The sequence below is a fragment of the Podarcis bocagei genome, assembly GCF_964188305.1.
Source record: "Podarcis bocagei genome assembly, chromosome: 7".
In the NCBI taxonomy this organism is placed as follows: Eukaryota; Metazoa; Chordata; class Lepidosauria; order Squamata; family Lacertidae; genus Podarcis; species Podarcis bocagei.
Window position 1 is genome coordinate 66,058,646 of NC_138132.1, and position 23,841 is coordinate 66,082,486.

General features: G+C 43.9%; 1 long non-coding RNA gene across 1 annotated transcript in view; it reads left to right on the forward strand.

Annotated features, from left to right (window-relative positions):
* The window catches only part of LOC308592502, a 643,114-nt gene that overhangs the window by 609,327 nt on the left and 9,946 nt on the right, over nt 1–23,841 (forward strand). The window contains exon 2 of the long non-coding RNA XR_014010531.1: nt 14,025–14,198. This is a non-coding gene — a long non-coding RNA (uncharacterized lncRNA). The remainder of the gene's footprint in view (nt 1–14,024; nt 14,199–23,841) is intronic.

A 23,841-nucleotide genomic window follows, 5' to 3' on the forward strand; every position in this document is an offset into this window, starting at 1 on the left:
AGTCTGGGCAGTGAAGCTCCCTAAGGTAGAAAGGATCAGGTCCCTCTCCACTCCTGGGCACAACTACAGGCTCTTCCTGTGGCCCTACAGCAACAGCTTGGAAGGAATTATTCCTCCTTGCTATGAGAACCTTGGTTTGGTGAAACGGACAAGTATACTGTAGCCCCATCCATGCATGCCATGCCTAAAGGGCACCCCAGAGCAGAGGCAGCATTGGGTAACCCAATAGTCCCTTTAACCAAAGCATTTCTCAGATGCATACCCCCCCACCAGATCTTCAAATTCTATTTCCTGCTCAGACTCAAAGTTGACGAAGACAAGCAAAAATGTCACTCCCAAAAATAACTTCCAGCAGTATGGTGCTAGCAAAAAAAAATCCTACTCAGCACTCAAACAGGCAATCAGCAGAGGGAGGGAGGGGAGTTGCAAAATGCAAAGTAAGAAGTTTGGGGAGGAGCCAGCTAATAAAGACTGGTCTCTTCCCTACACCCAGACAGTTGCCCCGCCCCCTTCCCATGCTTGTCCCCTGCTCCTCCCATGGGATAAACCATCTCAGGTCTTCTCTGAGGAGGAGTTGGGGCATCACAAAGACACACACACAAAGAGAGGTGTTTATTTGGCAAAATGCATACAGAAATGTTTCTATTGGGAGAAATTCACACTACAGTGGTACCTCAGGTTAAGTACTTAATTCGTTCCGGAGGTCCGTACTTAACCTGAAACTGTTCTTAACCTGAAGCACCACTTTAGCTAATGGGGCCTGCTGCTGCTGCTGCGCCGCCAGAGCACGATTTCTGTTATCATCCTGAAGCAAAGTTCTTAACCCGAGGTACTATTTCTGGGTTAGCAGAGTCCATAACCTGAAGCGTATGTAACCTGAAGCGTATGTAACCCGAGGTACCACTGTAAAACATTAGTGAATTTTCATGAGGACTTTTTTAAAAAAAGTATGTGGGCTGATATGGAAATGCGGATAACTGAACTAAAATTGGCCTCTTCACCCATCCCTAACTTGGACAAGTATCCATCTAGATAAGCCTGTCTAGGATTTTGGTCTCAAAGTATCGAACAACAACTGTATGCTTGCCATCAGTGGCATGTAAGGACTCAGTGATGTCTCCTCCATGTTGTCTGCAAATTTTGTCCAGGGTAAGTGTCCCTATCCCTCCAACCTGTTTACATTATTGCAAGGATTTCATTGTCTGCTGCCCTGGGAGTTTAGGCTGGAGAAATTCTGCTGCATAAATTCATGGCAAAGCGAGACAGGGGTCTCACCTAACACAACAGGTTGGCAGAGCTCTGATGCAATCGCCGCTGTCCTCCAGCATCCGCAGGCTTAGACTGGCCAGGTCATCAATCCATTGCTGTTCTTGTATGTATGCAGCCTAACTTCTCCCAAGTTGCTTGTCAAATACAGTTTTGGAAAACAGAGCAGTCTGATAGCTGGCAGATGCTGTAGCTCAGATAATGATCACTCACTGAGTCTGGCGTTACGTAACTCCGAGATGAAAAGCCCAAAGCACAGAAAAAGAAATCTACCTCAGCAAGCCTACTTCAGCAAAGTCAGAAATCCAAACAAATTCAGATGGACTCAGAGACGGAGGCTGGAATCCAAACTGACAGTAACACCATTGTGGAGATGTGATTCATCTTGCAAGCTAAGGCATGCATCCTTTCACTGGAAATAAAGTCTGCTTCCTCAGTACAATGTTATTCAGGGGCATTTAATTCATAGGGATAGTGTGTTTGTTTGTTTGTTTGTTTGTTTGTTTGTTTGTTTGTTGCTCTCTCTTACTCTCCCTCTTCTGCTGAATCAGGCCCTGAGCCAGATGGGGTGTGCTGTAGTGGACAGACACTTGGTCTTAAACCACAGTGAGTTTCAGGTTCAAATAAACTCAACCATTAAGCTCCCTGGCTAATCATGGGCCAGTCACTCTCTTCCTATCTAATGTACCTTACAAAATTGGAGGTGTGTCCAGTCCAAACGGATAGGTGTGCTCCAATATATAAGGCCAAGACTAGTGAATTAGATAGATTCACTTGAAAATGCATGTCAGACAAATTTCTCCCCCATTGCTAGAAATCACTGTCAAGAAAAAGATGCCAGGGCAAGTCTATGCAGACCACAGTTTCTTGTGCTTTCTACGGCAAATGTTGCAATATGTGGTACAGCTGAGCTCCTCAACTCTTTAACTTCACATTTGCGATAGTTTCCCTTGAGCCCGGGGAATGAGGTTCTACCTTTATCCAAATGCACCACAATGAAATAAATATTTCATCTCTCTGCCAGGGCTGTCAGGCAGCTTATCGATCAGGTGAGAAGTGGGTGAGCTATCCATCCATCAGCTGCAGATTGGGGGAAAAAGCTCCAACAAATGTAACAGAAGTGAGTAACTGTCAGCTAATACTCAACTTGGGGTCATTATTGCAAATTTAGTATGATAGGGTTATATTTAAAGTTGGATAAAGGAAGTGTAATGAAATCTTAATTGGCCATCTGAATCTTTGAATTTTATCTTATTAAATGTTTCCTGTGAGGTTTCAAGAAGTGATAGAGTATGGTCAGATAATGCTCTGGCAGAGCTAGGCTCTGCTTCTTCATGTATATTCTCTGTCCATGAATGCCTCATGTCAGATGTTCTTTTTAATGTTACATTATTTTTATATTGTCAATCATTCCAGGGATCTTGAGGGTCCAAAGAGCAGCATAAATATAGAAATGGCCCAATTCAACAAGAGAACAAAGCAGCCAGGTTAGGAAATGAAAGAACCACAATATGGCTGTTAAGAGGCAAAATAATATTTCAGCCTTTGCATCCTGAATGGATAAATTGATTTGCTGGATGATAGCTGTGGACAAAATCACAGCGACCATGTTGATAGAGGTCTGTATCAAAACTTAGGAAGTGCCACAATGGGTCACACTGAAGACCCATCTAGTCTAATATTCTGCCTTTCATAATGGCCAATTATATGCCTCCAGGAAGCTCACAAGAAGGTTTAGGAAGATTACAGTCCTCTCCCCCAGTAGAAGGTACCAAAACACTTTGAACTGCAGCAGCTCAAGCTTCCAACCCAGGCTCATGGGCCGCCCCACATGGAGAGTGTCCCTATGGATGTCCCTGCAACTCCCATGCTTTCAGAGCTGCATGTCAACAATGGAGAATCTGCTGTCCGAGTAAAGGTTTCCCATGTGATTAAGACTCCTGGAGGATATTTAAGCCAGATTGAAGCACAGGAACACTACAGGAAAAGAACCATGGAAATCCTCTCAGTTGGTTAGAGCATGGTGCTGATAACATCAAGGTCACAGTTTCGATCCCTATACAGTTGCGTATTCCTACATCGCAGGGGTTTGGACTATAATGATCCTTAGGGTGACTTCCAACTCTACAATTCTATGATTCTACCCCTACTTGGAATGCTCTCATCTTGGTGACCCATGTCCCTATACATATGATTTGTTTATAGACCCACGCAATCTAAGATGGTGGCATTTGTGGTGTAGAGACTCGGGGGGCAGGTTGACTGTGCCCTGGAGATAGTGCCATTGAAAATGTGGTTAAAATGTTCAGTTGGGTATCAACTAATAATGATAAGCAAAAACAGGAGATTCTTTTCAATCTAAGCAAAAACGGAAGTTGAAAGGGGTTGTGTGTGATCTCATCCCAGTGCTGGAATGGCTTTGTCAGCATGATGTGAGGGATGGCAATCTCCTTCCTCCTTCCCAGCAAATTATTTCAGTTATTTCGGCTTAAAGGGAGCAAATACTTCTGAAACGAAATGGTGGCGTTTCTCAGCAGCTGTCCCCGGAATCTAATGGAACATTTTGCTAATGCCGCATAATGCTTTTTCTGTGATATTTGCTTGTAATATCAATGTGCCACATTAATGCAACAAGCACAGCAGCTGATAGTTGAGAATGCAACTTGTAGTGTTGCTAATCCCTGCCAGCAGCTCCCCTGAACCCATGTGGAGTACAGTGTGGAATGAGAGGAAGCTAATTGGGCAGCATAGATCTGTCAAGGCCCAAATCTGGACCCATGAGATGTGTTTCTCCTGGGTAGCAAGCCAAAGGTGACTGTTCTGTACATCAGAGAACTTTAAAAGACCAGACTCCCAGTGCTTACTTACCATGCCTGGACAATCCAAAAGAGTTCTTACTGCCTGCCAATCACAGGAACCAAGCCTATAAGCCTCTAGTGAAGGAGAAGTGAACCTTTTTGGCCTTCCACATGCTCTTAGACTCCAAATCTCATCAGCCCCTGCTAGGACAGTCATGGGTGAGGAGTGATAGAAGATGCCCTGAACCAGTCTTGAGTGGTTCAGGAGATGAGGTCCTGTTAACACAGGCAGCCTGACGTCTTTAAAATGACTTCATTGCATTGGATAGATTGGATAGAATCAATTGGCAGCTGGAACATCTGAGAATTGGGAGGGAGGCTTGTGAGATCTTTGCTGCTCCAGAACATTTACCTTTGGGGTGTGAATCCAAAACTGTTGGAAGGTTACAGCATCTGCTGTGACTGTAGAGACTGATACTGGAGTAACATATTTTGTTGCATGTTTTGGGGGCAGATGAAGGCATCTGGTTGTGCAGCTGAAGATGCATCATGGCATTTCTTCACTCTGTGTTCCTCCCACTGGCCATTCCTTTGAAAAAAGCTTGGGTAAATAGAGAAGTCATATGCACGCACATGAAAATAAGGTTTCTGGGGCATACGGTATCTCTAACGGCAACAAATTCCACATTAAAGGCGTCAAAACACGGGAAATCCTGGTGGAATGGTAGAATTCTTGGTACCACCAGGAGGTCTTCTGCCAGAATCAATTTTAATTTTAATGGGGCTTACTCCTAGGTAAATTTTCTTGGGATTTCAGTCAGTTGTTTACAACCCAAAACATTTTTCACTTCAAAACTGTTTTTTAAAAAATAAAAAATATTCCTTAACACATTTATTTGATTAATTTGCTGGTTAAAACATATTGTTTATTGAGTAATATTTCCTTAATCAGATGACATTATCTATAAGCTGTGTGCAAAGCTCTTGCTATCAACAAATATTCTTCCCTCAGGTGGAATCTCCTCATTTCCCCCCCCCTTGAGGCAATTTCTGACTCAATAAACCATGATACTGAATTTAGCATAAATGCTGGTTGCCCAACGGCTGACAGTAACTCTGAGCAGACCATATGGGATGCAATTAAAACTACATTCTGAAGGAGCTACAATTTCAGTGAAGGGTTTTATTTAAACATAAGAATGCAAGAAGAGCTCTGCAGCTGGATCAGGCTTTAAGTCCATCTTGCCTGTCATACTGCTCTCGCAGTGGTCAAGCAAGTGTCCCTGGGAAGCTTGCAAACAGCACTTATTGCAAACAGAGCTATAAAATGGTGGTTTTCTTGAGTCAAAATGAGAGTATCCCTAAACATTTTTTAAAGAAAAAAGCGCTGGTTAATATAATGTATTTATATTTACATTTCTGAATGTGTCACACACCAAAATCCTCAAGTGCCACCCCTATCAGCTCTGCCCCATTTACAGTGGGGGAAAGACATGTGAAATGTAAAATTGCATGCAGTTTAGCCCATGGGGCATCACTGGAAGAAAGCTTCCCCCCTCCAGACGTTGTTGAACTCCATCTACTGAAAAGGTTTATTCCTACCTGCATGGACTCATTCTGATATCTTCAGTCACCTGATTATAGGTTACATCAGGCATAGGTAAACTCGGCCCTCCAGATGTTTTTTTTTTAATAAAAATTTTTATTGCATTTTTTCCAGATAAAAATGAACAGTCAAGTAAACAAAGAAACAAAGACAACAAGAAAACAAAAGAAAAAAGATGGATCGTCTCAAAGCTTATTTCAGTCTTCTATCGGACTTCCCCACATCTCCCACACAGTGCATTCTTAATAATAAAATTGTCAGCAAATTATTACCTTGTTTCATGTGTTTCTTTTGTACTTTCCAATCATTGCATTTTGAGTTTAAATTACTTATTATCCATTCACTTTAAAAGCAGATATAATATCCTTTTAAACATTTAAACATTTAATCCTTTCATTAGTATTACCTAATTTCATAAATCATACACTCTCTTGCTGGAGCTAACTTTTCCAAATCCTGCGAGTTCTTATAATTCATATAACTTATAAAACTTTTGCAAATAGTCCTTAAATTTTTTCCATTCCTCCTCGATTGTTTCTTCTCCCAAATCTCTGATTCTGGCAGTCATCTCGGCCAATTCCATATAGTCCATCAGTTGCGTTTGCCACTCTTCCAGTGTGGGCAAATCTTGAGTCTTCCAATATTTGGCGATAAGAATTCTTGCTGCTGTAGTTGCATACATGAAGAACGTTCTATCCTTCTTTAACACCTTTTGGCCGACAATGCCCAAGAGGAAGGCCTCCGGTTTCTTAGGAAAGGTGTACTTAAACACCTTTTTTAACTCATTGTAGATCATTTCCCAGAAGGCCTTCACTTTTGGACAAGTCCACCAAAGGTGAAAGAATGTCCCTTCAGCCTCCTTACACTTCCAGCATTTATTGTCAGACAAATGGTATATCTTAGCAAGCTTGACTGGGGTCATGTACCACCTGTATATCATTTTCATAATATTTTCTTTCAGGGCATTACATGCCGTGAATTTCATACCGGTGGTCCATAACCTTTCCCAGTCTTCAAACATAATATTGTGCCCAATGTCTTGAGCCCATTTTATCATGGCTGATTTAACTGTCTCATCCTGGGTATTCCATTTAAGCAGCAAGTTATACATTCTTGATAATAACTTAGTCTTTGGTTCTAACAATTCTGTCTCTAGTTTCAATTTTTCCACCTGGAATCCTGTTTTTTTATCCGCCTTAAAAACCTCAAGAATTTGAGCATAGTGAAACCAATCCTGCACCTTATTCTTTAGTTTTTCATAGCTCTGCAACCTCCAGTTGTCTCCAATTTTTTCAACCATTTCCCAATATTTCAGCCAGCCGGCCTCCATATTGGGTTTTTTCCGGGCCTTAGCCTCCACTGGTGACAGCCACCTCGGGGTCTTATTTTCTAATAAGTCTTTATATTTTGTCCAGACCATAAATATTGCTTTTCTGACAATATGGTTTTTAAACATTTTATGAACCCTAACCTTGCCGTACCACAGATATGCATGCCACCCAAAAGCATTGTCGAACCCTTCCAGATCTAGGACATCGGTGTTTTCTAATAAAAACCAATCTTTCATCCAGCAGAAGGCTGCAGCTTCATAATATAACCTTAAGTCTGGCAGGGCAAAACCCCCTCTTTCTTTTGCATCAGTTAGTATTTTAAACTTTATACGGGGCTTTTTGCCCTGCCAAACAAGCTTTGAGATATCCTTCTGCCACTTTCCAAAACATTCCACTCTGTCCACGATCTGTAAGGTCTGAAACAAAAACAACATCTTTGGCAATACATTCATTTTTATAGCTGCAATTCGACCCAACAAGGAAAGTTTCAATCTTGACCAGATTTCTAGATCTTTTTTAACTTCCGACCAACATTTTTCATAATTATCTTTGAATAAATTCAAATTTTTAGAAGACAAGTTGACCCCCAGGTATTTCACTTTTTTAACCACATTTAACTCTGTTTCCCTCTGAAACCCATCTGTTTCTGAAGATGTCAAGTTTTTTCCCAAAACTTTAGTTTTTTGTTTATTCAACTTGAATCCCGCCACCCGACCAAACTCCTGAATCAGTTCTAAAACTCTTTTTGTACTAGATTCTGGCTCCTGTAGTGTTAAAACCAAGTCATCTGCGAAAGCTTTCAGTTTATATTGTTTCGCTCCGACTCGGCCCTCCAGATGTTTTGGGACTACAACTCCCATCATCCCTAGCTAACAAGACCAGTGGTCAGGGGTGGTGGGAGTTGTAGTCCCAAAACATCTTTAGGGCCAAGTTTGCCTATGCCTGGGTTACATTCACCATTAATTCTGGCTCAGAGGAAGTCCACTGAAATGAATGATGACCATGAAGTCTGTTAACTTTAATGGGTCTACTCTGAGTAAATTTTAGATAAAACTCAGTGAGTTATGTAAAGAACATAGGGAACTGTCTTAAAATAAGTCAGACCCTTGGTCAATTGAGCTCAGTTTCGTCTACAGAGGCTGGTGGCATCTCACCAGGGTTTCAGACAGGGGGCATTCTCAGCTCTACCTAGAGATGACAGGGATTGAATCTGGGACCTTCTGCATACAAAGCTCTATCACTGAGATATTCTGCCACTAAACTATGTGTCAACAAAGGTCCGTATAGTTAAATCTATGGTTTTCCCAGTAGTGATGTATGGAAGTGAGAGCTGGACCATAAAGAAGGTTGATCACCAAAGAATTGATGCTTTTGAATTATGGTGCTGGAGGAGACTCTTGAGAGCCCCATGGACTGCAAGAAGATCAAACCACTCCATTCTTAAGGAAATCAACCCTGAGTGCTCACTGGAAGGACAGATCCCAAAGCTGAGGCTCCAATACTTTGGCCACCGCATGAGAAGAGAAGACTCCCTGGAAAAGACCCTGATGTTGGGAAAGATGGAGGGCACAAGGAGAAGGGGACGACAGAGGTCGAGATGGTTGGATAGTGTTCTCAAAACTACCAGCATGAGTTTGACCATACTGCGGGAGGCAGTGGAAGACAGAAGTGCCTGGTGTGCTCTGGTCCATGGGGTCACAAAGAGTTGGCTATGTGTGGTCTTTCCCTCAAAGAGACAAGATAAGCAGAGAGGGTTTGACCCTGGTACATGGGGAATAGAGTAATAGAACTGAAGAATTGTAGAGTTGAAAGGGATGCTAAGGGTCATATAGTCCAGAAAATCTAGCTAAAGAATCGCTGACAGGTGGTCATCCCACTTCTCTTTTAAAAAGCTCTAGGGAAGGAGAAGACCACCACCTTCTGAGGCAGTGCATCCCACTGTTGAACAGCTCTTACCCTTGGAAAATTTCCGTCAGACAATGGGTACATAAATGCTTAACATAATGTGCTCTAGTCTCCTGCCCCAGTGTGCTCATGATTTAGCCTGCTGTGGCATGTTGAAGCCCCAGTTCCTGTGAAAGAGTTAAAACACTATTGCAGTCTCTCCTCCCTTTGGGGCTTTGCAGCTGTAAATAGCTCACAACAGTCTGTGAAGTGCTAATAAATCTAGAGCCGCTTCTCGGTTCCTCCAATAATAATTAGCAAATTAAAATGGAAATGTCACCACCGACCCATAAAAGTTCTTAAGTATGGGATGGAAAGGCCTCTGCGGACCAAGAATGGCTTTCGGAGATGGATATTTCCCAGTGCCTCATTCTCCTCGCAAGGCATTCTTCATCACGCTGGCATAAGACTCAGAGAGAGTCCAACATGGAGACACAAGTCATCCTGCCAAAAGATACTGGTACATCTCCTGCAATGTTAATCTCAAACTTCTTTATGCTGAACATCAGGAAATGAAATGGTTTTGCTAGAGCATCAGTGGGAACCAGTAGCCTTCCAGATGTTAATGTACTACAACTCCCATCATCCCTGAGCATTGGCCAAGCTGGATGTCCTCCTAGCTGTTAGAGCATTGATGGGGAACCTGTGGCTTTTCAGATGTTGTTGGACTCCAAATCCCATCAAGCACAGTCAGCATGGCCAGTGACCAGGGTTGGTGAGAGCTGTTGGCCAGGGATGGTGGGCACCAGGTTGGCAAAGCCTGAAAAAGAAGAATACAACAAATTTTCTAAATTTACCATTAGGATTGGGAAAAGGGAGGAATTTTCATATCACTTTACCAAACTCAGCATCAAATTCAGCCCAGATAGTCCAAACCAATTCCTTCCACTTCCCCAATCGGTTGTGGTCATTTTGGTGCCAGCCTAGTAGTATCTTCACATCCAGGCTGATCGCCCAACACCATCCGCACTCCTGCTAGTGTGGATTGAAGGGGAAAGGGAAAAAAGAGGGGAATAAGCTGGAGTTCTGCTGTTTCATAGACCCTATTCTTGGAATAAACAGCAGCAAGGTATTGTGAAAGCTGTCCTGTATCCCATTATCCCCCAATCCAGAGGTTCAGAGTGATGAGCAGGGACTTCTGGAATTAAACTAGACTTTGTATTTATTTACACTCAGTGAGGGTTTTGGGCTTGTTTGATGAGCCAGGGGTGGTGGAGTGGTTAGAGTGTTGGACTTGGATCTGGGAGAGACCAAGGTTCAAGTCTCTACTCAGCTGTGAAGCTCACTGGGTGTGACGTTGAGTGCATCTCTCAGCCTAACCTACTTCACAGGGCTGTTGCGAGGATAAAACAGGGAGAAGGAAAACTATGTGCATCATCTTGAGTGCCTTGGAGGATATGTGGACTATAAGTGCAATAAAATAAAATAATGTTACGCATGAGAGACACAATTCTTAGTTTCAGGCAAACACACTTTACAGAGAACTTTAAAACATTATATGGTGGTGCTCTTTAAAACATTGTATGGTACTCTTATTTAAATCCAGTCTCAGGAAATGCTAGAATGGTTTTTAGTATTATTACACCAGTAAGTCTCACACCATTCTGGGATTTTTACTTTGCCTTCATAATGTTAAACTGGGTTGCCCTGTCTATAGACCCCCTAGCTGCTGTCAGGACAGATCCCTCTCTCCCCAGGTCCCTATCTAGGTGGTTTAAATGTAAAGTTCTAATTTTGACTTGCCATCCCAGAGGCAACTGGCAAATGATCCAACTGTGGAAATATTTTAGGCAGTGCATTTTTTTATGAAGTTGTTACAGTAAGTGACACACTTTCAACATTTGAAAAAAAATGTGCTAGCGCCCTTGATTAATCCTTGACTTACCCTTGAGTAATCCCAGACAAAAACACCAATCTTAGATGTCCTAAACTGCAACTTGATTTCAGGAGAGCTGGAATACATATTCCTATAAACAGCAAATTTCAGAAGAGCAGAAAGGGTCGTTTATCCCCATTTTTAATTGTAACACAGGGGAAAGTAGGCTTCTGCTAACATTACTTTCAGGAGCCCTGGCTTATGGGTTTAAGTTATTCTTATTCTTATTTTAAACCTTTCCACTCCTTCAATAAGACGCTGCAAAGTGATCTCACAAATAGCTTGCCTCATTGATGATGGAGCTATCAGGGCACCCAGAACATCTGAGCCCCCTCAGCTGAGGCGTGAACTAACTCACAACCCTTGCTCCATCTGCATGTTAAAGATGCCACTCCAAATTAGCCCCCCTAATGCAAAGAGACGTGATGCGTAACATTGACAGTTACAAGCTGGAGGAATGAGAGAGGTAATTAAAAGTACGTTTCTCTTACTTTCTGGGCAAATGATTCTATTGAAAAGGTAGCTGAGCATCAGCGCTACTGATGCTCAGCTAAAACAGCAGCCGCCTCCCTTTAAAAATTAAAAAATGGCTGGGGTAAATTAGGAGTGCAGATCTCAGCCGTGCTCATAAAAACATCAAATTGTGAAGGGGAAGGGTCCCCGAGGGTCATCCTGCCCAAGATTCACAGAATTGGAAGGGAACACAAGGGTCATCTAGCCCAAGTCCCTGCAAAGCAGGGATATTTTGCCCAACATGAGACTGGAACCCACAAAACTGAGATTAAAAGTCTCGTGCTGTAGCTCTCCCCTGCAATGCAGGAATCATGGCCAGAGAGTCCCTGACAGATGGCCACCTGACCTCTGTTTAAAAACCTCCAATGAAAGAGAGTCTGTCCCCTTCCAAAGAAATCCATTCCACTGTCAAACTGCTCTTACCATCAGAAGGTTCTTTCTAATGTAAGGTTACCAGATTCCCCCCCCCCAATGAATCCAGGGACACTTTTCAACTTCAATGGATTTTGTATGGGGACTGATTTGTAAATCCAGGGACTGTCCCTGGGAAATGGGGACGTCTGGTAACCTTATCCTAATGTTTAGCTGGAATCTCCTTTCTTGAATTTTTAATCCATTGCTTTGGGTCCAATGCTCTGGAAGTAGGAGAAAACATGCTTTCTCCATCCTCTGTGTGACACCCCTTCTGATATTTGAAGATGGCTATCATATCATGGCTTGTTCTCATATTCCCTGTCTGTCTGCCTGCCTGCCTGCCTGCCTGCCTGCCTGCCTCTCTCTCTGGATGACTGTGGTGACAGGAAAGATGATGAGTGACTTCCTCCCCATCGTATTTTCCCCAGACACCAAGTTTTAGGGAGTCTGTTTGCAATGAGAAGGTGTGTGGGGTGTCTCTCCCCAGGCATCTTCCTCGTCATCACAAAATTTAGGGGTGAGAACTTTTACAGCAGTGGCATGGGCATCTGGGCAGACCACGTAATGTCTGAACTGAGTCTCAGTAATGAAAGACGCAGACGTTTGCTTTCCAATTGCCAGGCCTTTGCTGGCAACGTGGTTAATGAAGCAAAGAGCTCAGAAGCGTTCAATATGGAATATAATTTCTCCAGCCTAATTTAAATATCTCAACTCAGGATGCTGGAATTGACAATTATGTCCTTTAGAGATGGCTGCGTCGAATTAAAATCTACACATGAATGGGCATGTACTGTGGTGGGATGTTGGAATTCTTTCGTCGTAATGTGCTAAACATATAGATCCAGCAATGTAGTTTGTTGGAGCTGTTTGCTTTTTCTGTAAGGAGTCTAGTTGGGAACACAAAGTCAGCAGAGCCTCTGGGGTTGGTAAAACATCCTTGTGAGATGTTGCTAGGCTCACTGGCAGAGGAAGAGGAGTGCAGGGGGAGTGCACCACCACTGGCAGAGCGATCCCGGTGGGGCGCCATCGCGGCTGCCCCCCACGAGTGCTGGGCACCATGCCCCGGCAGGCAGTGCTTCACGCCCCCAGGATGCGTGTCATGCACCTGCAGGCAGCACGCCATGGCCCAGGGACATGCACCAGTCCTGCCCGCACCTGCTCTCTGCCCCCTGGTGCCAGAGCATGGAGCTCCGCCACTGGCTAGGCTCCAGCTCCCATCAACCTCACCCAGCATGTTCAGTGGTGAAGGATGATGGGAGCCATAGTCCACAACATCTGGAAGGCTACAAGTTCCCCACATCCACTCTAGACTATAGTATGAGAAAGACCCAATATGTAGCCTTCCCACCAAGACCAGCAGTAAATTTTGCCTTTGAGACTGCCCTCACAGGATTGCAGTGGCAAAGTAAGGGTCACCCCAAAGAGAAACACCTTGAGATCCTTGAAAAAAGGGTACATGCCCTTCAGTGTTTTGCAGAAGAAAACCATGGTTTCCTTCTTGCGTAGACCTGAGGAAAAGCCTTATGTGCCTTATCCTTTAGGAGCTAGAGAGCCTTTTGCCACTATTGTTGGCTGCCTGCCAGCATATAGCTCCCACCATCACTTCAACCAGCCCTCTGCAACCTGAATGACTGAACATGAGCCAACACTCATTCAGATAGCTGAACCCTGTCCCACAGTAGAGACCAAAAGGCTTGCTCTCCGCTGCTCCCAGAGGGCAAGACCAGCCTTAAGTTCCAGGATGGTAGGTTTTGGTGGAACATTAGGAGAAAATTCTTGATGGTAAGAACTTGGGGACATCTAAATGAATTTGGGATCCAATGCAGTGATCATGATGAGGTCCCAGTTTGTTCTAGATCACTGTATGTCCATTACAACCCAATTCGGATCCAAACCACATTGGGGGTGGGTGGGCTTGCACAGCTCTAGGATCAGGTAGCAAGGTGCTCATTGAGTAGACATGGGTCTTCCCCCTTCCCATTATATCCACATTACAACCCTGTGAGGCAGGCTAAGCTAAGAGACAATGACTGGCCCAAGGTCATCTAGGTCAATCCTGGTCTCCCAGGTCTTACACTAAACTCTCTCTCAGTGGCAAGGAGGAGGAAGAGATCTGAGTTCCCTTCTACCCTGGCTGCGATGGAGTCATCTGAAGTCAGAGGAAACAATTTATACAGCCGACGTCTTCCATAGGCTATGGGCTGTCGCTTCTGACTTCTTTCTCACTTTCATTTGAGCATTCACATTTCATTACCCTCCCCTTTTCCTCCCGGTAGGTCTGATTTAAAACATGCTGTGACAACAGGAAAGGTGCCGGAAAGGACATGGTGGTAATTGGAAACGTGTTTCTCCTTTTCCATTCACTCTCTTCTACAAGCTACCCAGGGAGGAAAAAGCCAACACTGGAGTGTCCCGGGGATGTCTCATCCGCGCGCAGTGCTAGTTTGAAGGTTAGACCTTTTCCATAACACCTCCTGTTGGAAAACCACCCAAGGCAAGCTAGGAAACAGTGTTGTTAGCTCAGTGTACATAAACGCTGCTAGCGAGAGAGAGAGAGAGAGCTCACATGTCCTGCTTAACTCCACACAGTGTGTGCACACTAGGGATGGACAAATCCTTTTCCAGTGTCTTTCAGTGTCATGTTTTCCCAGTCTTAACTCTGGTTTGCCACATTTCCACATCAGTCTGGATTCTCCTGCTTTCAAGCAGCCTCTGCTGGGTGTAGATAATTTTGCCACATCAACATGTCAGATGCAATTGGATGATGAAATATCTTCCAATAAAAAAAATGGCACAAACATCCTCTTGCAGAGAAGGCTCTCTGTTGAGTCTCTTCATGAGTTACTGCTCTACATAGAGGAAAATATGATGCTGTTGTATTGTGTATTCTAGTATTGTGTGTTCTGACAGTTAAGGTAAAGGTAAAGGACCCCTGACAGTTAAGGCCAGTCGCAAACAACTCTGGGGTTGTGGCACTCATCTCGCTTTACTGGCCGAGGGAGCTGACATTTGTCCGCAGACAGTTTTTCTGGGTCATGTGGCTAGCATGACTAAGCTGCTTTCTGGAGAAACCAGAGCAGTGCACAGAAACGCTGTTTACCTTCCCGCCAGAGCGGTACCTATTTATCTACTTGCACTTTGACGTGCTTTCGAACTGCTAGGTTGGCAGGAGCTGGGACTGAGCAACAGGAGCTCACCCCATTGCGGGGATTTGAACCGCCGACCTTCCAATCAGCAAGCCCAAGGCTCAGTGGTTTAGACCACAGCGCCACCCGCATCCCCATTCTGACAGTTAGTCAGTCTCTAAAGTCTCAAGCTGAGGCCTCTTGAAGTCATGATCCCTGAGTTTGCAGGGGGTTGGGCTACATGACCCTTTAGGTCCCTTCCAACTCTACAATTCTATGACTTTTTTTTAAAGGAGGTGTTGGAGATGAGCCCAGGCCAATCCATCCCAGTATTGTCTACACTGACTGGCAGAAGCCCTCCAGAGTTTGAGGAACAGACATAACTCTATACAGATCCACTGGACCAGGTCACTTGTGCAACAAATTCAGAGGAAAAAATATGGGACGGCAGAACCTAAAAAACACAAGACAATAGTCAATGTCTGTAGCCAACGCAGAGGTAACACGTTGCTCTTTTCCAAGTCTGTTGCTGTCCACTTCCAGGTGCTGATTCTGAGAAGAGAAACAGCATCTCTATGAGTTTATATTGCATGACCTTATGCAGTATTTCATCACAGGGGACCTGAATTGAGAGCTAATTGCTGCATCCGTGTTTTAATTGAAATGAAAATGCTGTGTTCAAATATAGAAAATAACCAGGGGCTGTCTCTCTCCCTCTCTCTTTCTCTTCCCCTCCCTTGCTTTAAATTAACTTTTCAAAGGAAATGGACAGACACAATTAATTAAGTATGAAATCACAAGCCGGCTCACTAGCAGGAATAATTGGTGGTTTTGTTTTTTTGGCACTCTCTGAAATAAAAGCAATGCAAAACCTCAAAGGTGAAGTTGGGGGCTGTGGAAACTTGATATTCTTCAGTTCAGAAGGGAGTTGATGTGTTCACACATCTCGATCACACATACAAAAGAACCCAGCCCCTTCTTGTGCATTATTTATTTCTGTCCCAGAAGCTTCCTTGTTAAAAGTCTCTATGGATACAAAGTAAATGTGAGCTTAGATCCAGGCTACCTGAACGACCATGTTCTCACATATGAGCCTGCCTGGGCCTTCTCTCAGTCCCACCACCCTCACAGGGCCTTCTCAGTGGCTGCTCCCAGAATTTGGAACTCCCTCCCTAGAGAAACTTCTTCCTTGTTGTCGTTCTGCCGGCAAGTGAAGAGTGCATTATTCCAACAGGCCTTTGGGAAATGATTGCTTTTTTAAGGGAAGGGCTTTGAATGGCACTGTGCTATTTTTATTGATGTACCTGTATTTTCATAGAGCTGTAGAGTTGGACCACAAGGGTCATCTAGTCCAACCATCTGCAATGCAGTAATCTTTTGCCCAGCATGGGGGCTTGAATCCATGACCCTTGAGATTAAGAGTCTGATGTTTTACCGAATGAACTATACAAGTTTAATAGATTTGTTTTTCTTAAATATAAGATCAATCCACCTTGGAACAGCAGATATTCTGATCAAAGGGAGATGGATCCAGAGTATACAGTCATGCAGAGAGACAGTAGCCAGCCTCCAGGGAAGTAGGAGGGTTATTTCTGTACATTTGCAGAGAAACAAGAGTAGCCTGCGCTCAGAGGCAAGGCAAGAGCAGTAACTCCTGCAGAGGTCCAACAGGTAGCCTCCTTGAGGGGCAGCCCCTCCCCAAGCTAGAACGCCAAGTACATTCAAGCAGAAACAGTTGAGTTTTATTAATTGCTATGCATTCAGAGCAGGATTACATGCCCACATTAAGGCCAAATGAGCTTTTCATGATTATTGTTATTACAGTAATTAGCTATGATGTACTGCGCAGAATGGAGAGCAACAGAGATTGGAGTGCTGTCCTGAACAAGATAACATTTACTTATTTAAGTACAATATACTATTAATCATATGCACAAGGCTTAATCCTTTGTAATAAACTGCACTGTATTAAGAGAACACCCATTTAACGGTATCCCAGTTTCTGCCATAGTGCAATGTTGGGGAAGGTGATATTTACAGGAAAGAATCTTAAAATATTGCAGAATTTTTTCCTCATGTAATACCTGCCCAGCTTCAAACCATCTGTTTTCAAAGCTGTACTTTAATGAGCATTCTCAAGGTTTTTTTGAACCTCAAGGCATTAAAAACTGCAACAACCACACGCTTTCTTTCAAGGGTCCAGAGTATCTCATGTACGCCATTAGTTCTTTATAATCATTTGAGCAGCCTTGCATGGGTGATTCTGTGTGTACAGGCTTAATATGATTAAATATGTGTCTTTGGTCTAAGTGTCTCCCAATTTTCAGCTTTCATTCTATTATATCATCATCATCATCATCACTGCATCTTTAAGAACATAAGAAGGACCCTGATAAATCAAGCCAATGGCCCATCTAATCCAGCATTCTGTTCTCACACTGGCCAACCAGATGCCCCAATGGGAAACCTAGGAGCAGGAACTGAGCACAAAAGTGCTTCCTCACCAGGGAGCAATGCAGTGATTTCCATAGTTTAACTATGTGCTGCATGAAGAACGACTTCCAACACTTGGCTTCATTGGTTATCCAACACTTGGCTTCATTGGTTATCCACAAGTTCTAGTGATTCCTGATTGGCTTCCCATTGAGCTTCAAGCCCTCGCAGAAGAGGAATACTCATCAGTTATGAATATTAGCATCACATTGCAAGGAATCCAGGATTGCTTCGAAGTTCATTTTCAATGGGTGGGAGGAGGAATTAAAACTACTACAGGAGCTGGTGAGTTTGCCTCTGCACGGTTGAACAAAATGTGTCAAACTCCCGGGACAGCTCAAGGCACAGAATTTTAATAGCATACTTGCCATTTTCCATTCTTAAATGAGCAGCAGTTTAATGCTAGTTCACTAAATTTAACAGGGATATAAATTTCATCAACTCTGTCCCTTGGAAGAATCTAGTTTCCATTTCGGAAGTGGTTTGGCGCTCTGATCTTACAATGCAGTTAAATTCAAAAGACTCTATGTCTAAGTTGGTGGAAAGAGTGCTGTTATCATGACCCTGATCTAGTCCCTGAGGAAGCAAGAACACAGACTGCAGAACTCCTTGGTGTGGGCAAGTTTCTTATCCTTTATACACTTGATAGATTATGCAATCTGTTGGAGAGTTTCTGATGCAACTTCCAAAGATCTCAGCAGCCCACTCCACCAGTAACTCAGAGCAGGGCTTTTAGTATGGCTGTCCCTGTCCTGTGAAACAGCATTCTTGCCGAGATAAGACAGGCTCCCACTGTCTGCACTTTCCAGAAACACTTGAAGCCACAGGAGTAGAGAGTTGCTCTTCTGCTTGGATCCTGCTTGTGGCTTTTTCTCCAGGTCTTCTAGTCAGCCACTGTGAAAACAGGATGCTGGCCTAGATGGGCTATTGGCCTGATCCAGCAGGCTCTGCTAATGTTCTTTCTAGCAACAATGCTCCTCTTGCACAAGTTGGACCAGAGATATTGACCTGGTTGTTGGATTCACACTCCCAACAGCCCCAGCCAGTATGGCCAATGCTCAGGGATGATGGGACTTGGAGTCTGATATCATTTGATAGGGCTGCCCCTGAGTTAGACAGACTAAACCCTGGAAACATTAGATTGCAGCTGTACCATGGTGGTGTACTTCCTGAACAGCAACAACCCCCTAGCACTATAAGGCAGTGTTAGGGGACCCATTTCAGCCAAAGGGACAGAATTCCATGTGGAAAACCTCAGAGGGATGCAGGTTTTTGCCAAAGGCCAAAGGTTTCTTTGTTAGGGATCTTTGAAGCAGACTCAGAGCACAAGCAGTAAAAAAAGTCTGAAATTTATCAAGCAGCAGGCTTCACATTCACAAGGATACAGAATCCAGACCCTCCAAGTGTCTCTGTTTTCCATCCCAGTTTCCTATTTGAAGCCAGAATGTCCCACTTTTCCTTAAGGTGTTCCTATTTTCATTGGAGAAATGTTGGAGAGTATGGAGGTATCTGACCCCCAAGCTGTCTGAAGGCAATCGTGTATAAGGAAGCGTTTTTTAAATGTTTAATGTCTTATTATGTTTTATATATGTTGGAAGCTGCCCAGAGTGGCTGGGGCAAGGCAGTAAGATGTGTGGGGTATAAATAGCAAAAACCATCATTATGGGATGGGATGTCCCTATTTTCATCAGAGAAATGTTGGAGGGTATGCAAAACCCTTCCTTTGCACAAGGGTAAACACAAGAATACCAGGCCTTCCTTTACACCAGGATACCAAGAAAACAACAATTCCTCCTTTACACAAGGATACAATTCCAGACAAATGACAGACTCCCTCCTTTCAGCTGCAGGGAGCCCCAGGGATGTAGCAGCAGGGTAGACCTCAGTCTGGCCAGGCTGGGCAGCACCTACAGCAGGTTAGGCCTACATCAAAGCCCCAGCTGCACCCTAGCCCCAACCCAACAGATGTGACTCTAGTCACACACAAATCAGAGATTTACACACACACACACACACACACACACACACCCTCCAGTCAGGCAAAGGCACTCAAGGGTGAAGAGCAGGGTCAGTAAGGGGTATGACCTGGGAAGAGGATGTGTGGCCTGGATATAGTTCTGAGAGCCAGGTGGAGAAGACTGCAGGTCCCTTGGTCTGAGGCCCTGACAGTGTTCTGTTGGTACAAAGTCTCTCTCCTCATCATCTTTCCATTGTGATATAAATCTAGACTTCCATCCCACCATCACCAATGAACGCATTTTCCAGCATCCTTTGGTGAGCGACTCCCTGCCAGTCTCCACCTGTTCACCAAGAATGATGCTCGCTGTCTCAGCTACGCATATCTCTCAAAATCATGGCTGGAGGCATAATCACCCTGATGGGAAGATTGCTAAAATGTGTGGCGTATGGTGGAGCTCATCTGCTCTCTCCACCTTCTGGCCAAGCCACCACCAACACTCCTCTAATACAGCTGAGCCAAGAAGAGACAAGCTGTTCGGGGAGGGGCGGCGCGGCTATTTGTGCTGCCAACATGAGCGTTTAAATGCTTGGTGGCATCCAGAATGGAAATGTGGGTCATGAATAATGGATAGAGACAGATGTGTCTTCTCATATCTAATGTATAAGTTGACTCTTCAAAGCCTGAGACAGCCACTAGCAGGGAGCTGTCAGGGTCTAGTGTCTGTGACAGATGAACACTTCCACCTTGCCCTGCTACCTCATTGCCAGCCACTTCTGCTGAAGAATTGCTGCATTCTGAAAGGGCTGTTCAACCTGCAACGGGCCTTTTATAGAACTGGGAGCCAGTTTCTCCCCCCCCCACCCCACCAGAACTAGGGAGGGTGAGGAACCAGAGAGAGCAAAGTGCTCCCTGGATGTTGAGTTATTGCAAAATTCTTCTACAGGTGCCCTGCCTTTGCAATTTGGTTGGGCCTTCACTGTGGTTCTTCTTAAGTTCTTAAGGGAACATATTACCATAGGCGTTGGTCCTGTTCACAGGTACAGATCTTTTGCAAGGTGGTACAAGAGGAGATCTCAGAGATAATTCAGGAGGAAATTGATTTCATCCCCCGCCCACGGTTGTCTATACTTTCTCTTTTTGAGAGGACAAATGAAGATATCAAGACAAAAGGCCTCTTGAGGATGTTCCTAGTTGCAGCAAGAATCCCCATAGCCCAAACCTGGTGAGATTTACAAGGTGTAGAACTAGATTTATTCAAGAAAGAATGGAGAATAGCAATTGTCGATAAAATAACCCATGATGTATCAATATTGAAGGGGGGGGGAGAAACCAGGCACTTTCTATGCCAGTTGGTGGCTATTCATTACATATTAATGCATCCAGGATGGAGAACATCATCTCAGCTGCAGCTGTACCAACCTTGGACTCCAGATTGTTTCTTCTTTGTTAGAACTATGTCCGTGTGTTTCCTGCCGCCTTTAGTTGACCACAATGCTATGATATATATGATCCCTGTTGAAGGAATGACAAAAATAGATAGTAAACAAACATGATTGAAGAAGATGGAATATGAACAAGAATACTCATTTGACTTCTGGCAAGAGAAGGGGGTTTGTTTACATTTTTGCAATGTATGGATTTCTTTTATGTTCATTCAATGCATATTATTCCTGCATTGCAGGGGGTTGGACTAGATGTCCCTTGGCATTCCTTCTAACTCTACAGTTTTATTATTCTACTGAAAAATCAACTTTTAAAAATCCTGGATCAATTAAAGAGACTTATTTATATACGCTAGTTCTGCAGAATCTAAAAGAATAAATTTGAAATCTTATTATGGTTCACTTTTAAAGAAGAACGCAGAGTGAAGGACATTTTGGCTCAGAACTAGTTCATCCCTGGAATTGGAACAGGTTCCTATCTGTGTCCCTTTTTCAGTGTATGAAATTGTTGAGGGCAAGAAGATTGTGAAATAGAATATATATCAGTCTGGAAGGGAGGTGAAGAAGAATTGGCCCACCAGGGTGCCTGTTAAGCCATTCTGCGAGATTTCCCCCAGATCAGGCCTAACAGAAGGGATTCTGTTTGCCACAGCAATTTTGTCAATCATCTCTGCAGGAAAGCATCACAGCACTGTCCACTGAAGAAGAGGAGAAAGCCAGCATGTTAACATTCAGTGGATGATACTTTTGAAGTCACATCATCAAGCGCAGTGACACCCATCCAGCCACCATGCCTGGCTGCCGCTGAAGCAATTACAGTTCCAAAACTATTTCAAATCCCCCAAAAATGTATTGTCTGAGCTGATTTCGCTTCCATTAGAGTTGGCTCGACAGCAAATTCCCTTGGCTGCTTTTGATATTGCTTCATTATTTTTTTGGCTGGGAGTAGTCAACATGTCTCAACTTCATGTTACTTTCCTGGGGCTAAAGCAATGAATCTGCAGTTCATCTGGTCGACCAGTGGTGGGTAGCTTGTCATATATCTTCCTATATACATAAACATGTAAGGCTGTCATCATGCAGACCTCATTGAAGGATTTGCTGTGCTGCATCACAATCCCGGATATACAGCACAGCCCACATTGGAGGATTTGTAGTGACTTCTCTCAATCCTGGATTTGCATGAAGGTGGGGGACGGGGGAGCAAAAGAGAAGGCAGGTTGCACAACAGAAGAGGAAAATTGTGGATTTAAACAACTGCAGAAGTTTGAATCAAGCACAAATGGGTGGATGTGAAGGTGGAAAGCAAACTTAGGTCTCATCCACACTTCCACTTGTATCACTGCTTTCCCCCAGGAAAACCCGGGAAAATCTAAGAAGGGGGCAAAAAATTTCTACTTGGCCCTTTAAAGGTAACTGGCTTATCTCACACTGTGTACAAGGAGGGCAGTGTGAGTGATGACCAGAAATTGAAGAGCAGGGTATAAGGGTGAGGCATACCTTATATAACCCATTTGTTCCTCTCTTAGACTCATGAGCTAGAAGTGGGTTCTTGTCCTTCTTCCAGCCTACGAAGGCAACCAAGATGATAGGGGCTGGAAACCAAGTCTTACGCGGCACAGTTGAGGTAGTTGGGTATGTTTAGCCTGGAGAAGAGAAAACAGAGAAGTGAGATGATGAGCATCTGAAATGAAATCATTTCTGCTGCTCCAGAGAGAAGAACCTGAACCAATGGGTTCAAATCACAAGAAAGGGGAGTCTTGACTAAACATTAGGAAGAACTTGCTGAGGGTGGAACGGACTTCCTCAGAAGGTGGTGGGCTCTCCTTCATTGGAGGTTTTTAAGCTGAGGTTGGGTAGTCATCTGTCAGGGGTTCTTGAGCTATGATTCCTGCACTGTGGGGGTTTGGACTAGATGACCCTTTGGTTCCCTTCTAATTCTACAATTCTAGGATTCCATGGTCACAAATATGGCCCCATCAGGACCTAACTTGAGACTGAGCAATAGAATAGCAGTCTTTAACCAGATATATTATAAAATTGATGGTTTCTTTCACTCTTCGGATTTTCTCTTACTTCCAGCCACAATAGCTATATTCTACTGTCAGGCAATCTGCTTCTGAATGCCAGTTGTTTGGAACCAGAAGGGAATAGCACTGTTTGGGGGTTTTTAGAGTAATTTTTGTTGGTTTTTCAAAAAGTTAATTTAAATCACAGAATATGAAATGGAGAAAGACACAAAGTCTTAAAAGTAAAGAAAGGAGACTTCCGGAGGCGGCGCGCTCAGCAATGGCGGTCCTCTTCAGTTGCTGAAGAGGGGCTCCGCGGAAAAGGGTCGTGCGCTGCGGCACAGCGACGACCCATCCAGACAAACCACGGGTAGAGTGAGCTCGTGGCCGTGGGGTTCGGCGGGCACCAGAAGCGACCTCGGATACGCAGAAGAGACCCCGTAAGGGGTATCGGAACGTGGAGGGGGTAGCGGTGCTGTGAATCCATCGCTCTTTCCGCGGAAGCGAAGCCGCGCAGCTGCTGCTGATTAGCGCTGACCTTTCTTCCTTCAACAACTGAATTGAAACAACTTACTCGTGAGTAAGAAATCTAAAGTTTTATTCGGAATTAATTTGGTGAAATTCGGCTGAAAGCGGGAGACGCTAAAAAGGAAGTCAGTCTTCTGGCTCTGCTTAAAGTGTCAAGCAAAGACTTTTCTAAAGCGGAAGCATTGAAAGGAGCTTAAAAGAAGTTGGAATTTACTTTGCAAACTTGACCTAGACTGTTCAAATCTTAAAAAAAAGTTATAACAGCTTCGTAAGTGGATTAAAACTGTGGTCTCTCTTCTTCCCCATCTGTGGATTACAAAGTCTCGAAACCCGGCTCCCGATCTGCTTGGATATAAGTTGTATCGGACTGCGGTAACTGTATATAAATCACAAAACTAGATCGGGCTATTTTGTATCTGGAAAAGAAAAGGGAACGGTTGCATGCACCTTCGTTAAGAACTATTATTCTCTGCAGTTAAAATTGAATGGAAGATCCCCCTGTTTTGGATGTTATTTAACTTTTATTTTTTCTTTCT